An 8648-nucleotide genomic window follows, 5' to 3' on the forward strand; every position below is an offset into this window, starting at 1 on the left:
ATCGCACCGCCTACCTTTCGCCCATATCCTGCCTGTCACCTGGAACATCCTCCCTCCTCCCATCTGATAGAAGATAATTACTCTCCCCCACTTCAAAGCGTTATTGAAAGCACACCTCCTCCAAGAGGCCTACCTGGAGTAAGCCCTCCTTTCCTCTTCTCTCTCTTCCTTCTGTGTCACCTTGACTTGCTCCCTTTGTTCATCCACCTTCCCAGCCACACAACACTTCTGTATATATCCTCCCCCCTCCCCATCACCCCACTCCCTCCCCACAACACTTGTGTATATTTGTACATATTTATTGCTCCATTTTTTTTATTAATAATGTGTACATAGCTATAATTCTATTTATTCTGATGGTATTGACACCTGTCTACTTGTTTTGTTTTGTTGTCTGTCTCCCCCTTCTAGACTGTGAGACTTGTTGGGTAGGAACCATCTCTATATGTTGCCGATTTGTAATTCCTAATCACTTAGTACAGTGCTCTACACACAGTAAGCACTCAATAAATGCGATTGAATGAATGAATGAATGAATATATCAGTAATTTATTTATATTAAGGTCTGTCTTCCCCTCTATACTGTAAGCTTGTTGTGGACAGGGAATGTGTCTGCTATATTTTTATATTCTACTCTTCCAAGAGCTTAGTACAGTGCTCTGCACACCGTAACTACACAATAAATACGAATGACTGACTGACTGCTTCTGAAAGTATCATTTATCAGGTCTGCAGCCTTTGGCTAAGAATGTTTTTACCTGTGGAGTCAATGTCAATTCATGCCTAGTACATCCTTACTGTGGAAATCAGTCCTAAATCATTTAAAGCTCCTTGAGGGTGGGGCCATGACTACTAACTCTGTCCTTCCCAAGGATTTAGCACAATGTTCAGCCCAGAGTAGGTGCTGAATAGATATTACTAACTGAAAAATTAATTGATTGTCAGAGGGGCAAACATTTTATGGAGAAAGTATCTAAGACCATGATAAAGCACATCATCTGACCTGCTGCTGGGTTTATCTAGTCTCTCAAAGTGGAAAATGTTCTAGCCGTTGGAGACTGCCACCTGTTAGCAAAGTCTATCACTATTCAATTATAGATGTCTGAGGTAAATCAATGTGAGGAGTTGCTGCAGTTGCTAAAAGAAGTCAAAGACATCTTGGCATGCAAATGAAAACTGAGTTGATTCACATTTTGTCATGGAAGAAGTGCAGCATTTTGCTTAAGGAAAATTCCTTCAAATGCAAGAACAATCAGTGTGCTGGCTCTACTGCTCTATTTTAATCATTTAATAAGTTTGCAGACAAAGACAATTCATTTTTTTACCAAACCTTAGGACTTACATTACTGATTCAATAGTCCTGATGAAGTTCCCCCTCCCTTTTCTCCTCCTCAGTCTGGGATTAGAAAGAACATTTTTAGATTTTCAGTTTGTTAAATCTTTCGTAAGATTGGTAACTTCTTGAGGAGAAAAAGCATATCTTTGGTTCTATTGAGTTTTCTCAAGTGCTTTCTACAGTGTTCTATATGAGACATTATCCAGCGACGGTATTTACTGAGCACTTACTGAATGCAGAGCACTGAATACAGGCCTGGGGAGAGTACAGTAGTGTAAATCGACACCATCCTTGCCCAAAGAGTCATTCAATAAAAGCTTTTAATTCAGCGTGGCTTAGTGGAAAGAGCATGGGCTTGGGAGTCAGATGTCATGGGTTCTAATCCCGGCTCTGCCATTTGTCAGCTGTGTCACTTTGAGCAAGTCACTTAACTTGTCTGTGCCTCAGTTATCTCATCTGTAAAATGGAGATTAAGACTGTGAGTCCCACATGGGACAACCTGATTACCTTGTATCTATCCCACCGCTTAGAACAGTGCTTGGCACATAGTAAGTGCTTAACAAATACCATTATTATTATTATTTGATACTTTAGATGCCCCATCTATTACTAAGCTGTTTGTTCTGCATACAGAAAGTGTTCAATAAATATTATCGATTGATTGATTTGAAATGCAGTAAATGATTTTAAGTGGCTTTAGGCAATATAGGCTTTAGGTTGTCCTTCAAGCTGCGTATTAATGATAACAGCAATGTATTTTTTTTGGTGTGTATATGTATGGGTGGTAAAATAATGGGTGTCTGAAAATGCCGTACATGTTGGGTGATGTGCTATTGTTCTCTGGAGTTCATATATAAAAATAAGGAAGGGTTAGCTGTAGTGGTATAGGCAACAGTACTAAGAGCAATAATAGTAGTAGTAGTAGTAAAAATAGTCTTGCATTATGCTGTGGAGTCTTCTCCGATCCATAGAAATTTCATGGACACATCTCTCCCAGAATACCTCACCTCCGTCTGCAATGGTTATGGTCATAGTAATGTTATTTCTTGAGCATCATCTGAATGAACAGACTGTACTAAGCCCTTGGGAAGAAACAACAGAATCAGAGGACATGTTCCTGGCCTGCCTGGAGTTTACAATCTAGATATATGAAGATATATTTTTTTTCCATCTATATGCAAGAACTGCGGTTGGGTCCTCAACCCCTTGGCCTATATCACTATGGAAAGCTCAAGTGTTGGAGCATTCAGGCTTAGGATTCTCTTCCTGCTTTGAGCTTAGATAAGGACCTCCAGCTCAGTGATCATGAAGATAATGACTGAAACAGAGGCTGGAATTTTATTATTTCCTGGTTTTACTGCTGCTGCTGCTGCTGCTGCTGCTACTGATCTGTTTTTTTCTGGGATCCAATAGAGGGGCAATCTCTGGGAAGAGGAGCAAGAAGAAGAATGACAGTGGCACTATAAGATAGTAAAATAAACTCCAGCCACTGCATGCTGGATCATTTGGCTGCATTAATGTGAAACCTGTATGCCAAACAGGAGGATACAATAAAAACAGAATAAAGAGAAACAGATTGATTTCTCATTAGTGAGGCTGTAAGCCAAGGGTGTATCTTACTGCCTTATCTGTTCATCCTTAATAACAAATGCATAATGAGAGAAGCTGGATCGGATGAAGACGAACAAGGAGGAAAGATTGGAGGAAGGAATATAAACAACCTTCGTTATGCTGATGATTCTACCCTACTAGCAGAAAGTGAAGAATATTTGAAGGGTTTATTATTAAAAGTTAAGGAACAGAGCAAAAAGTAGGCCTACATTTGAACGTCAAGAAAACAAAGATCATGGCAACTGGAAGTTTTAAAACATTTGTAAAAGTGGATGTAGAGAAGATTGAAATAGTTGACAAATAATAAAGGAAGTAGTAGTCAAGAAATGCGGAAGATAAACGTTAGGAAGATTTGTTATGAAGAGCCTGGGAAACGTCATGCTGAATTAAAAGCTTTTGCATGTTGATTGCTACAAAATTACAAATTCTATGGTGTTTCCACTAACTGTCAATTCTGTGGTGTTTCCAGTGACAAGGTATGGATCTGAAAGCTGGACAATGAAAAAGCAGGATGGAAAGAGTATCGATTCTTTTGAAAGAATGTGGTGTTGGAGAAGGCCTTTGCAAATACCATGGACTGCCAGAAAAACAAACAAATGGATTTTGGAGCAAATTAAACCAAAATGGTCTTTGGAAGACCAAGTGACTCAACTTAGATTACTGTATTTTGGACATGTATTCAGGAGGACTAATCCTCTGTAGAAGACACTAATCCTCGGAAAAGTCCAGGGAAAATGTGGAAGAAGCAGATCAGCAGCTAGATGGATAGTGACCATAACAACAATAAAGGAAGAACCTTTAGAAAGGTTACAGATTATGGCAGAAGACAGGACGTTCTGGAGAAAACTTATCCATAGAATTGCTATGAACAGGAAATGACTTGACAGCACTTAATAATAATAATAATAACTGCTTCCACCACCTTGATCATTTTTTAAGGCTACTCCAAGTGGAAGCTGGAAATGGAATCAAACCGCAGGATGGTGTGGTTTACTGGAAAAAATGCCATTACACAAAACAGGAAACCCAGAATCTAATCCCAGTTCTGCCACCAGCCTGCTCTGTGACACTGGACAGGTCCCTTAACCTCTCTGTATCTCAGTCCTTTCATCTGTAGATTGTGAACCCTATGTGGGATAGAGACTGTGTCTGATTTGTAACTGTAGTAATAATGTTATTTCTTAAGGGCTTATTTTGTGCAGAGCACTGTACTAAGCTCTCATTAAAAATGTTCTAGTGAAAATTGGTCATGGTCCATAGCCCTCAAGGAATTTACATTGCAGGAGGAGACAGACACGTAAGAAGGACAAGTAATAAAAAAGCAAAAACATTCTACTGGACAAAGACAGCTCTATGGCCAATATGAGGGATAAGGTACCGTGGCTAGAGAAACAGAGTTTTGGGCTCCTTGCAGCTCAGAATCCAACAGTCCCAACACAGCTGCAGTTATAGTTATGGTGGCAGCCACGGCCTTGACAGTGTCCTGAAATATAAAGCCTCACACTTCTGCAGCTCCTCACCATCCTTGCTGGAGAAGGAGGGGAAGATGGTGGTCCCAGTGTGTGAGAGGGTGGGGGAAGAGTGGTTTTATACCCTAGCAGGAGGCCCCCTCGGTCCAATGTAAGGGGTCTGACAGTGGGGTCTCTGCTCTTGTTTCTCAACCTTCCGTCCAGAGAAGCCTAGGACAGAGGACTCAGGGTGCAGCTTCCCAGCATCATCAGGAGTCCAGACACAACCAAATCCATTCCGACATTCAGAATTTGTAAATGCCTCACTCTGCTTCAGCTTAAACTCCATGAGGCCCCGCATGAATAGAGCCTTTCAGAAGCAGAGGTCCCATGACATGATGGGAAGGAAGGCAGAGATTCCCAGGGGTCTGATTACTTTAAATCTATCCCAGCACCTAGCATGTTGCAAGGTCCTTATGAAGGCCATTATTATATCTTCAAATACATCCCCATCCATTTCCCTGCTGCTCTCCTTGCTCATCTGTGGCATCCCAGCTCTGCCACATGTCTGCTGTGTGACCTTGGGCAAGTCACTTAACTTCTCTGAGCCTCAGTTACCTCATCTGTAAAATGGGGATTAAGACTGTGAGCCCCACGTGGGACAACTTGATCACCGTGTATCTCCCCCCAGCGCTTAGAACAGTGCTCTGCACATAGTAAGTGCTTAACAAATGCCATCATCATTATTATTATTATATCTGTAGCTCACTGTAGGCAGGGAATGAGAATGAGGGAGAAGCAGCGTGGCTCAGTGGAAAGAGCACGGGCTTTGGAGTCAGAGGTCATGGGTTCGAATGCTGACTCCACCACATGTCTGTTGTGTGACCTTGGGCAAGTCACTTAACTTCTCTGAGCCTCAGTTACCTCATCTGTAAAATGGGGATTAAGACTGTGAGCCCCACGAGGGACAACTTGATCAGCTTGTATTCCCCCCAGCGCTTAGAACACTGCTCTGCACATAGTAAGTGCTTAACAAATGCCATTATTATTATTATTATTTACCAACTCCATTGTATTGTACTCTCCCAAGCATTTAGAACAGTGCTCTGTACATGGTGAGCACTCAATAAATACCGCTGATTGACTGATATTTCTCTCCCTGTAGATAAATGTGAGCAATCTGGCTTGTGTTACACAGATGTTTCATGGACTTTTATGGAGCACTTGAAGACTGTTAATAAGTCGAATGACCACAGTCTAAGGGATAAGCAAGTGTTGTCATATCAATACTTCATCTAATCACCTCCAAAGCTTATTCATTCATTCATTTCATTCATTCAATTGTACTTATTGAGAGCTTACTGTGTGCAGAGCACTGTACTAAGCACTTGGGAAATACAAGTTAGCAACATATAGAGACAGTCCCTACCTAACAGTGGGCACACAGTCTAGAAGGGGGAGACAGAGAACAAAACAAAACATAATAATGAAATAAAATAAGTAGAATAAATACGTACAAATAAAATAGAGTAATAAATATGTACAAACGTATATACATATATACAGGTGCTGCGGAGAGGGGAAGGAGATAAGGCAGGGGGGATGGGGTAAGGCGGGGGTAATACCTTTTTAAACATAACTGTGTTTGCTGAGAAAATACTATCAATTGATTTACCTCAGTGAGATCATTTCCATCACGCATGGGGGAAACAGAACAGAGAGGCTTCCCACATAGAATTTGGCTGAAATTGTATTAAACCTTTTTTAAGTTTTCTGAATAAAAAAACCAGTGGGACTTCACTTCTCTGTGTTTCTACTTCACACGCCAACTGCATTCTTAAGAATATGTGCTCTGTGGTCTCAGTTCATTTCTACTGGACACTAGCCTACATCAATCTTAGTTGCCACCTGCAGTTCTGCATTAAATGAATTTTTGAGCTCAACTCTCTCTTTAGTGAACAGCAGTTTTTACTAGAAAAATGCCACACATAAATCATCATAATTCATTGGGAAAATCCTATTTGACAAGAAAATAGCAACATTGAAATAATAAGGAAACAATTCATCTTTCGATTCAAGAGAAAAGGCCATTCAATTCATGACTCAATTAACCAACAAGACCTAGTAGGGAGAAAGACAGTTTAAAAAAAGCCCCACACATTAAATTTTAGAAAGGCATATAAGAAAGAGCAGATGTCAAAATATTCACTAAGAATTGTACTCAGAAAGGTACAAAGCATGGCATTTTCTTTGTGGAACCGACTTCGTGATTAATCTTTTTTCTACACTGAGCCTGTATCCCTGGGGTGCAAAGTTTGCTGCAGTCTCTTGGCTAGTTACAAGCTGGATGATATCAACTGGCAGAACATTTTTCAGGCTTCAGTATGCCATCCATACTGATGGCCAGCCACGACCATCTATGAAAGAGGAGATCCCTGAAGTATCACTGGAGAACCTTTTCAACCCAGGCAGCATCCAGGATTGGAATCATAATCAGTATGGTATTTGGCAAGAGCTTGCTGTGGACCAAGTGTCGGAGTAGAAAAATATAAGCAGATCAGACATAGTTCTGTCTCACACGAGGCCACTAAGTAAGAGGGAGAACTGATATTCCATCCCCATTTTACGGATGAGAACACTGAGGCATAGAGCACTTATATGATTTGCCTAGTGACTGACAGGGGTGGTTCCAAGATAGGGTGACACATTTTTTTGCTATGGCACGTTCTTGTCTCGTCTTGTGAAGCAGCGTGGCTCAGTGGAAAGAGCACGGGTTTGGGAGTCAGAGGTCATGGGTTCGAATTCCGGCTCCGCCACTTATTGGCTGTGTGACTTTGGGCAAGTCACTTAACTTCTCTGTGCCTCAGTTACCTCATCTGTGAAATGGGGATTAAGATTGTGAGCCCCCCGTGGGACAACCTGATCACCTTGTATCCCCCCCAGTGCTTAGAACAGTGCTTTGCACATAGTAAGTGCTTAATAAATGCCATTATTATTATTATTATCGAGTCATTTCCGACCCATAGTGACACCACAGACACATCTCTCCCAGAATGCTCCACTCTCCATCAGCAATCATTCTGATAGTGGATCCATAGTTTTCTTGGTAAAAATCCAGAAGTAGTTTACCACTGCCGCCATCCATGCAGTAAACTTGAGTCTCCACCCTCGATTCTCTCCCATGCCATTTCTGATGATTTTGACATCTGTCTAGGTGTTTTGTTTTGTTGTCTGTCTCCCCCTTCTAGACTGTGAGCCTGTTGTTGGGTAGGTACCATCTCTATATGTTGCTAACCTGTAATTCCCAAGCGCTTAGTACAGTACTCTGCACACAGTAAGCGCTCAGTAAATACAGTTGAATGAATGAAAGAATGCTGCCCAGCGTTGGTGAGTTTTGACTTGTGGCAGATTGCCTTCCACTCGCTAGCCACTGGCCAAGCTAGGAATGGAATGGCTATGGTCTGCTTGACTCTCCCTCCCATAGCCAAGACTGGTAGAGGACTGGGAATTCTCCAGGTGTGACCCCAAGAGGGGCTATGGCACACTACTGAGACAAAAATCCCTCAAAATGATTTATCGGGAGGCATTTTTAAAAGTCTTTGGTGCAATCCCTGTCTCAGTTTGAATTACTACATCACTCGATCTGGTAAGCAGGACAAGTTGGGGAAGAGGGAGATAGGATTTTCAATGAAGCTGGGGAGGAAGGAGCTGAGAAGGTCTGTGGGATTTCCTCTGAAACCAAAGAGTGTGAAGGTGAACGGGGATCTGACCCCCAGGTCAGAGGGGGTCCCCAGTCTGGGCCACAGCAGCTGGGGGTCTCCCAGCCGGCCACGGAGAACTGCTGGTCCTGCCTCTGCCACCACCGATGCCACTCTTGGAGCTGTGGGAGGGGAGGAGTCGGAGAGCTGCCATTACTGATCTCCTCTTTGGCTCTGGGCCCTGAGGATCTGGGGGCTGTGGGTCGCCCCAGCTCCAGAGGGTTGTTTGGTGAGCCTGGCTTCTATACCCTCCTGCCCTTCCTACTTGGCCTCCTCTTTGTTCTGCTCTGTGGCTCTGGGCCTCGAGGAACTGGAGTGACTGTGGACGCCCCTATCTCCAGTGGGACAATTTAATAAACCCAGCTTCTGCCCCTGCCGGCCCCCATCTGATTCTTCTCTCTCTCCCTCCTCAATTCCATGCCCTGAGGAGCAGAAATGACTGCAAGTGGTCCCTGATTTGATGACGACCCTGTTGATAAATGACAGATCTGGGAT

The 8648-nt window shown here is 42.6% G+C and overlaps 1 non-coding gene across 1 annotated transcript; it reads right to left on the reverse strand.

Moving 5' to 3' along the window:
• Positions 1 to 7792: 7792 nt before the first annotated feature.
• Positions 7793 to 7929, reverse strand: LOC119929068. Its single transcript, XR_005451212.1, has one exon. It is a non-coding gene; the product is annotated as a small nucleolar RNA SNORA7 (small nucleolar RNA).
• Between the last annotated feature and the right edge of the window lie 719 nt (positions 7930 to 8648).

This window comes from Tachyglossus aculeatus, chromosome 5 (assembly GCF_015852505.1).
Source record: "Tachyglossus aculeatus isolate mTacAcu1 chromosome 5, mTacAcu1.pri, whole genome shotgun sequence".
NCBI classification, from domain to species: domain Eukaryota; kingdom Metazoa; phylum Chordata; class Mammalia; order Monotremata; family Tachyglossidae; genus Tachyglossus; species Tachyglossus aculeatus.